Here is a 7,005-nt window from a genome sequence, read left to right as displayed (position 1 = left end):
TTCTTATATTTTTCCTTCTACCCTGAAGATGGGGGCGATACGTTCCTCCGAAACGTCGGTTAACACCACATATACACGGTGCCAAATCCCAGAAGACTGCTTTCTTCATAGTCACCGCCGTGAAAGCCTCAAATCTTACATAGCTCCTCTGTTCTTCGCCTTCTTGTCTGCGCTCACCTTTCACTTGCATCTTCAGATGTTTACGTAGCTTCAGTTCCGATCCTGGCCTTCTTTTCCTTCTCGTTGTTTCCGTAGTTGTGCTACACGTGTAATTCAAGCAATTTGCAACCAAGGAATTTGAATTTTACGGCCCTGAGTGTGGTCACTTCGAAATTACCATGTTCTGGGATGTGACTCTGCGTAGTCTGATAAAAGTTGTCTGACATTTCGGGGCATCGCACTGCCTCCATCTTCATATTTGAAGCGTAGGCCTAAGCGAAGCAAGCAAGAAATAGAGTACTTTGAGACTTAAAAAAAAAAGGAAACTGTCTTCTGACTTCTGTCGAATCTTTGGCCCCTCTCACTTTCGGGGCCACCGTCTGAAATTGACCTTTACTTCATTTCCCTAAATTCGTGCCCTCGGTTGCTTTCCATTCTAACTTGAAGACGGAGGCAGTAACTTCTCCGAAATATTGTTAACTTTCTTCCAGACTACACGGCATCACGTCCCACAAGATTTATTTATTTAGGTATTTAGTTCACATGATCCTAAACAATTGAAGTCTATTTTCTACTACCAGATTTCCTCTTGCAAATGAAGCTCCAGTTCAGAATGTAATTTATAATACACTGTCACGATTTATGTGTGACTATAGACGGGGTATGGATTTATTGATGCTTTACAGATCGTAACTACTAATAACTATAACACTTACGCTGATTTCCACACCTTTCTTTTTTGCTAGTGGGATGGGACTAAGTTCCTTGTACTGCGGCCACTTCTGGCCTATTGTACCAGCTCCAGATGATAGGTGAGGGTGATTGTGAAGCAATTGGTGGAATGAAGATTGGCAGGGGAAACCGAAGTACTCGGAGAAAACCTGCCCCAGCGCCACTTTGTCCACCACAAATCCCACTAGACCAGACCCGGGATCGAACCCGGGCCGCCGCGGTGGGAAGCCAGCGACTAACCGCTTGAGCTACGGCGCGGCCATTTCCACACCTTACAAATCACTAAACGTGAAGTCTTCTCCAGCCTGCAACGTCTTCACTAGTCGTTGCTTGGTAACAGGTCTCAACAATGGAGATTCTTCAGCCTCTGTGCTCATGTCGTTCCTGTCCGGGGAATATCCCACAAGTGCATTGTCTACTTAATTAGAATGCCGTCCCTTCTCCGCTTCCCTTACAGAACTCAAGAGGACTCAGTCAGTCAGAGTCAGGAGAGTCAGTGCTCTGACTGTCATGGTTATAAATTATCGGCACGGACCATATAGAGAACACCGTTCTTCTATTGTTGTGTGAGCATTCGTTGCTACGGGAACGTGTTTACCGAGCCGTTACCTATAAACGGTCGCTGTTTATTTGTCTTATGTCGCGGTCGTTGCATAGCAACGGCTGTACAGGCTACAATATTTATATATATAGAATGTCCGGATGAAAGGTATCCAAAATAAAAAAAATATATCTCGGAAAGTAATTGTCATACACGTATCCGGTTTATGTCATCGGAAAGGAAAACTCTGAAAGTTTTTTTTTCATACCTGGCTTACGCGCATGCGCCGCTACTGCCACCATGTTAGTAATCACCTGGACAGAGAGATGGCTGGGATATGAATTGGCAGAAGTGGACCAATCGCTTGGCCTCCAGGTCGCCAGATTAACCCCAGTGGATTTTTCTTGTGGGGTTATATGAAGAACATTGTCTGCCAGGTTAAGATCAACGACCTGCCACACCTGAAAGCCCGCATAAGGGACGCTGTGGCTACGGTAACACCAAACAAGCTTCAAGCAACGTGGAACGAGGTCGAATATCATCTGGATATTTGTCAAGCCACCAAGGGAACCCACATTGAAATGTATTGAGAAAGTTATAGACGCAGAAAAAACTTTGATAGTTTCCCTTTGTAATGTTGTAACCCATTAATGTGTATAATAAATTCTTTCTGAGATATAATGATTTTATTTTGGATACCTTTCATACGGACATTCTGTATATGACGCTCTTGTATGTTTCCGCTCCTCGCCAGTTGGCTTATCGAGGGATGAACATGTTTTCTACTTGTCTCTTTAATCAGCATAGAATTCGTGATTTTTTTTAAATTAAAATCTATGTACTTCAGGCCTAATTATTCTTGAAGCTGTTCCACAGTGTTGCTGATATGTAAATGAATATCATATTTAAAGGACTGCATGTACTACAAGATGTCTCATAAATCTGAAACCACAAGCTGCTAGCGTTTCAAGAGCAAATTGTCGCGGACTGCAGTGAGATGACACCGAACATAATTCACGCTGTTCTCTTGAACTGCCAGAAACGTTCTGGCCTTTAGGTCAGCGTGGTTGCTGGATGTACAGAGCAACAAGGCAACAGTTGTACTGCCTGTCTAGAGGCGTACAGCAGTTCCTATAACTATATCCATTTCTTCTTACCCAAATTTCTTATAGATATCTAATTAGACACAGTTCGGATATGTTATCCATTCAGGGTAAAGCAGAGGACTGGTTCTGCCTTCCACGGTTACTCCGAGTCGTCTTGTGAACTCACATCTCCAGTCCGTCCTGCCATCGGCAATATCGCGCTCCGGCCTCTTTCCTCCGGAAGAAAGAGCACCCGGTACACATTGGTTAGGGGGTGGGTGGGTCCCGGAGTCGGTCTGGACGCTGTGCAGAAGAGAGAAATATGAGACCTCACCGGGAATCAAATTCCGATCCTCTGGGCTTCCATTCCACAGTTAAACCATTGTATTGACTGAGCCTCCGTTCCGTCGCCATCCATGGGATCCTAACAAATATATTTAAGCATTTACTATTTCAGATAAAAAGGAAATTGACTAGGAATGANTAGATGGGCGGATAGAAGTGACAAGAAGACGAGGAAGAAGACGTAAGAAGATGCTGGATGACCTTGGGGACAGAAGAGGATACTGTCATTTGAAGGAGAAAGCTCTAGATCGCATTAAGTGGAGGAATTGTTTTGGAAGAGACTGTGGACCTGTCGTTTTGACAGATTACTGATGATGATGACTCATTTCCGTTAGAGGCTTAGTCGACCCCAGGGCCATAGTGCGGCTGGAAGGAGTAGGTCAATTGAAAAATCCAGTGACCTAATAGGAAATCGAACCCGCGATCTTCCGGTCCACTAGACCACAGAGGTGGTGATAGAACCGGATTACAATATTAAAATGTTTTCGAGAAATGCGTTGTGAAGATATGTGCTGGCTTGAAGCAGATCGCTGACTCTGCTGTTGCCACAGTGATGAATAGGAACTGACTTCTTCAGGAGAAAAGTGACAGTATGATTGAGGAAGGTTCTGTGACGTGTTTGTGACGTCTTCCAAGGAAGAAGCAGGTCTGTAAGAGATGAGGCATGAGCAAAGCCCAGAGTTCCAAATCAATAGGGCGAACCGAGTTTAATGGAGGTCAGGTGACTTGCCACGCCTCTGGGGCACTGGAGCCAGGGGCGTGACCTCAAATCCTTCCACACTTGCGGTACTGTATCAGGTCGTTTGACACTTGGCGATCTGCCCCTGTAGATATCGCCATGGACAGAGCCTTCCTTGCTGCTCAGCTAAGTAATCCTCCCAACCTCCTCAGATGTTGCTTGGAAGTTCAATCTCCGAACTTACTGGTGTGTGCACAAAAGCCGGCATGCTGTCCCATTGCTTAACCTAATCACAGTAGCTCTCTCCCTGTACTTTCAAGATCCACTTTAATATTATATTTACGTCTACATCCACGTCTTACAAACTGACTCCTTTCTTCAGATTTACCGATCATAGTTGTCTGCCCCTTTCTCATCTCTCTCATTCGTGCTATATAAGCTCTGCCCATCCCATCCTCTTTGATTTGTTCATCGAAATAATATTTGGTGAAGAGGAAAAGTTGTGAAGCTGTGAAGGAGGGGAAGAAGGAGAAGAAGAAGAAGAAGAAGAAGAAGAAGAGACGTGGAAGAAGATTAATTTGAAACAGATAACAGCAACGCATCCTTTCTTTAGTGCCGTGCGCATTTCTCATAAATTCGGTGTGAAAATATCAAGTCCACGAAGCAGAGTGTCCTTCTTGAGAAGCTTATAGTCGCTCAGCCACTATAGTGAGTCCCTGTCTCTTATAGAAATCGAAGGTTCGTTATGTTGTTCACAAAAGTCTGAGCCGGATAAATGCAGCACACTCGCTCCCTCCCACTCTATTTCCTTCAGATCTGTTTCAATATCGACACCTATGTCCTCTTGGACTTTCCTTTCAGAATGTCCTGTGACTTTCTCATGGCTCTCGTTTAAAGATTGTGCCGCAGTAGTTTCTTCAAGCGACTCGGCATGCGCTGAGCAACAGTGTTACTCTTTAATCTCCGGTACTCATAACCCAGTGAGAAATTCAAATGTACGTAAGGCAACCTGCTCAGTTACGTACCCTTGTTCGTAGAGTTAGAAGCATTTGGCCACAAAAATTTAGCTATGGCCTCATTCAAGATTTAACCGCCCCGTGGCGCAGAGAGCCATTGGTCAGTTTCGAATAAAGTATCGACAATGTACACATATAGTAGTCATAAACTGTTAATGTCGCTGCTAGAAGAAACGTCATAATTCACCGGCATTTACAGGGATAAATTGTTTCTCTCCTGACTGATATGCAGCTCTGATCTCTAGTTCTCAGAGAAATAGAAAGAGGGCCCAGCTATCCCTGTAACAGGCCGTGGAGGGCCACAGGATTGTAAGACGATGAAGCTCCCGCATTTTCTAGACAGTCGGCTCACAAATGGCGGTGAGATTGTTAGCCTTACGCGCCGACCGCCCTTTACCCCTAGGAATATTCCTGGTACTCATTTCCGTTAGCGGCTGAGTTGACTCCAGGGACATAGTGTGGCTGGAAGGATTAAGTGAGTTGAAAATTGCAACGACCTAATTGGGAATCGAACCCGCGACCTTCCGACTTGTCGCATAGCGCCTGCTACCGCTTGTGCTCAACAGTGTTACAAATGTTTATAGATCAGTGGAAATTTTCCCTTCTTGCCATGAATGTATACAATGTAGAGGTATAGCTCCACGTGTTCTTGACCTTGGCGATACTGGAAATGAATAGTCATCGGGAAAAGAATGCTTATTACTCACTGAAGAGAAAAGTTAGATGCAGAGTCGGTCTCTATGTTATGAAAAAGGAAAATTCTGTTAATATATACAAACGGACGTACATGCTCTATCCCGTTTTCCACATTGAACAGAGAGGTAGTATGGTTCTTCGAAACGTTGATATCTACCAGACTACACAGTGTCATAAGCGAGAAGAACACAGTCCAAAGCCCGGAAAGGAAATCAGAGACGCCTCGCATCTCTTGCACCTGAAGAGAGAAGCCATCCTCATGCCGTACGGCACGCCGTTGCAGGGAAGTCATGCCAAGTCCTGCAAGTGAGGCCCACGCACTTCGTGGGCTTCTCATGTTCTTGCGGATTCGAGAGTCGAGTTTCTAAAGGTCTTACTCATGTACAAAAAGCGTTTGTATTTGAAAATTATAGGTCTTCTGGGAGTGACGCCTTGTATTCTGGTAGGTCATTAGTTCCAAAATGCCCCCCCCCCGGCTGAGGGGTTGTGAGACCATGAAAACAATCAGTTTTTACTGTCAGATTCAGTTGAAGTAGTTCCATTTAGGGGCATGTGACCGTCCCTCTCCTAAGCATGCATACTAATTACACAGGTCTGCAAACCTGTGTTATTAATGAAGACGTTAAAAAGCTTAGAGCTAATATAGTTTGGTATTTGTGGGCATCTTTAATTTGCCAATTAAAGAGCACCAAGTATTTTCATTTAAAGACGTAGTCTTACCCACAGTTTTGATACGGCACTAATTACTATTCGGGGCATGCGGTAGCGTAGTTGCTTGAGGGGCTATACTACAAGCCGGAAGGTCGTGGGTTCAAATCGCAATGAGGTCATTGGATTTTTTTCAATTGACATAATCCTTCCAGCCGCATTATGACCCTGGGGTTCACTCAGCCTCTAACAAAAATGAGTACCAGGAATTAATTAAATAATTTTCCTAGGGGGTAAAGGGCGGCCGGCGCGTAAGGCCTTACCGCCATCTTTGAGCCGATTGTCTACATAATGTGGGACCCTGAACGTTTCACAACTCTATGGGCCTTCACGGCTTGATACAGGGATGGCTTTACTTTTACTAACTACTAGTCATTTGACTATAAACAGAAGGCGCGATTGCTCACTCAGTATAGTGACGGGATCAGGATTGGACGACCCGGGTTCTAATCACGAAAGCAATAAGAGATTCTTTTCTCTACAGTTCTAGGCCCCATCAGCCCCACTTCCAATGGGTACCAGAGGCTATTTCCTTGAAAGTAAAGCGGCCGGGGTGAGTAGCTGACCACTTAACTCCATCTATTGCCGAGGTCAAAAATGGTGGAGCTATACCTCCGCTCCCTCATTTGTCTTCATGGAGTGGTACTTAATTAAGCCGAGGGACAACTTTGCAGTACTTGATCTTAAACAATGACACAACTACGAATACAAAGGTTACATTTATCTGAATAAAAAGAATTTGCGGAGGGTGAGTGCGTGAGGGTGTCGTAAAAACCAAAAGGGAGGTGACATGTCACAAAGTTTGGGAACTGCTGTGCTAGATGTTTATGGGTGTTTCAAAGGGACTTACTGCCTCAGTGTTCAAGATAGAAGTGACAACCTATCATGCTGGCCGTGACATAGCTCAGGCTGTTAGTCTCCGATTTCGATCCCAGATCAGGTCGTGTTTAATTTGTTAAAAAAAAAAAGAGTGACACTGAGGCAGGCTTTCTCCTGGTATTTCGGTTTCCCCTGACAGTCCTCATTCCTCCAAACGCTTCAAAC

This window comes from Cryptotermes secundus, unplaced genomic scaffold (genome assembly GCF_002891405.2).
Source record: "Cryptotermes secundus unplaced genomic scaffold, Csec_1.0 scaffold2437, whole genome shotgun sequence".
NCBI lineage: Eukaryota > Metazoa > Arthropoda > Insecta > Blattodea > Kalotermitidae > Cryptotermes > Cryptotermes secundus.
The sequence above is the reverse complement of the archived record's forward strand: the minus strand, read 5'-3'. Positions refer to the sequence as shown.